The following is a 2,440-nucleotide window of genomic DNA, read 5'->3' as shown; positions in this document are numbered from 1 at the left end:
CCTGAAACTGCTCCGGCATGGGTCATCTCTTCCATGGGTGCAGTCTCTCCAGAACAGCTGTCCCAGTGGGCCGTCCACAGGCCACAGCCGCCTTCAGGCATCCACCTCCCCCGGTACGGGGTCCTTCACGGGCTCCAAGTGGATCTCTGCTCCTCCGTGGACCTCCATGGGCTGCAGGGGGACAACCTGCTCCACCATGGTCGTCACCACAGGCTGCAGGGGAATCTTGGCCAGGAGCCGCATTACTCCTCCCCCTCCTTCTGAACTGACCTCGGCGTCTGCAGCTGTTCCTCACAACAGGCTGGTAGATGTCTCTCAGGATCTTTTTTACATCTTATTCACTTCTCATCTCCTCTCCACTTCTTGCAGCCGGGCTGGACCAAGTCGGGCCCACTCGGCCGCCTGGCGAGAGGCCAGAGGGTGAGGCCTGCAAGGCCCATGAGGCCTGTGCCTCCCCCTCTGCACCTCTGCCCCCGCTCAGCTTCTTCACATCTTCTCTTCTCTCTCTTTTTTTGTTTTCCCCTTCTTAAATACGTTATTGCAGAGGTGTTATCACGGAACATTCTGCTACCAATCGGCTCGGCCTTGGCCAGCAGCAGGTCCGCCCTAGGCCCGGCCGAGTCCACTAAACAAAGGGGAGTGACTTCTAGCAGTTTCCTACAGAAGCTGCCACCTTAGGCCCCCCCTCACTAACAAAACCACGACAACACGTAAGCCAGACTCAGCAAACTTGCAATAGCCATAATAGCTAAGCCAGCAATCACAACAGACCCATGTAATTGAGGACAGGCTGAGACACACAGTGCAAACCCAACCACAGCAACTATATAATCAAGAATTTGCAAACCTATCAGAGCAAATGATGCTTGTGATAGACTATCAAAAACAATTCCAAACATAAAATACTGAAGTGGTACCAAGGTCACAGTAGGGACTATAATTAGGCCAAGACCAGCTTGATTCTGTGCAGTATAGCCATCTGGGGAAAAAAAAAAAAACAACAATGCCTACAACAGCAGCAGTACCTGTGAAGATGATACCTGCTACAATAAGGCCCATTTTCTTAGGTACAACTTCGTATTTTAATGCAATAACACTTAACTGAGCTGAACACAAAATAATAGCTAAGAACAGCAACATTATGATGATAGCCCTTTCCACTAGAAGAAACCATAATCCACATTTCTCCTTTGGTGTTGAGGTACTTTCCTCACTGCAACTGATAACTGAACGGTTTCTAATTTCAACTATTATTGCTCCTTCTCTATTTGATTCCGTTACTTCACAACTGTAATTTCCAACATCTGCTTCTGCACTGTTAAGCATTAGAGAGGCATTACCCTTGAGTATATCCGCCAGAGGGGGTAAGCTCACTGAGGTAACTGTTACGGAAGTCTTCTGTCTTGCTCCATCAAAAGACAAGATTTTTTTCTCCTTGTTTTCTCCATGTAATAAACATGACACATATATTGTTCTCCTTTAGATTAGTCACATAGCAAGGTAAAAGGACAGTTTTATTACGATTATTTATTTCAACAGCATCGGTAGCATTAAACATCAGCTGGGCAGAACCAGCGCCCACGGCGCTGAGCAGCGCCCAAGCAGCCAGGGGCCACATGGCAGAACGGCAGCAGAGAGCACAGCCAGGCAGCCCGAGGCTTCTGGAGCTGGGTGCTGCAGCGGGAAAAAAAAAGGAAAAAAAAAAAAAAAGAAACGAGACATATTTTAAATAAATCCCTGGTTGTAGACAAGTTCTCTGAGACCAGTACCTGGCACCACTCCAACAAACAAATGGGGAGGGGGACAGTCCATTGGCGAGGGGCGGCGGCGGGTCCCTCCGGACTGTTCTCAGAGGGGGCTCCGGCCACCCCGCCGCCGCCTCCTCCTCTGCAGGGGTCGCTTCCTGCTTGCCACTACCCGCCTCACTCGTGGCGGTGCCGGCACCCGCCGCCACCTCCTTTACACCACGTCATATTTCTTTCACCAGCCCGAATTGAAACCCTTCCCACCAAGCAGGGCCATTGAGCATGGCCACAGCCTTCATGTCCCCTTCCGTAGCAGCTTGCTGCCGAACCTCTTTCCACCAATCAACCGATTCTGTGGTCATCACCGGAGCTGTTAAATTAAATGACGAGCCACCCTTTTGCAAATTATCAGAGCAGAGTGGGAAAAAATCCGGCTCCTTTTCCAGGTCTATGGGACCTGGATCAAAGGGATTTCCCGGTTCGCCGTTAGTCTTTGTTTTCACGGATGGAGGAGCGGACGGGGTAACGGGTGCTGTCGGATCCCCTTTCTGCGTGTGATTCTTTAAGGCTTCAAACATTACATGCCACGCCGGTAATAACCTTTGAGCAGCAGGGTCACCCCGTGTTGCACAGTCCCATAGTCTAACACCTATACTGTCCCAGGTGCCCACCGTATATTTATTAGAGGTGTTAGC

General features: G+C 50.4%; 1 pseudogene; it reads right to left on the bottom strand.

The window, feature by feature from the left end:
* Positions 1-689: 689 nt before the first annotated feature.
* On the bottom strand, positions 690-1,618 carry LOC147596752 (leukocyte surface antigen CD47 pseudogene; annotated as a pseudogene).
* Positions 1,619-2,440: the final 822 nt, after the last annotated feature.

The sequence above is a fragment of the Chlamydotis macqueenii genome, chromosome W (genome assembly GCF_036417535.1).
Source record: "Chlamydotis macqueenii isolate bChlMac1 chromosome W, bChlMac1.mat, whole genome shotgun sequence".
Taxonomy (NCBI): Eukaryota; Metazoa; Chordata; class Aves; order Otidiformes; family Otididae; genus Chlamydotis; species Chlamydotis macqueenii.
This window is presented reverse-complemented; position numbering and strand designations above follow the sequence as displayed.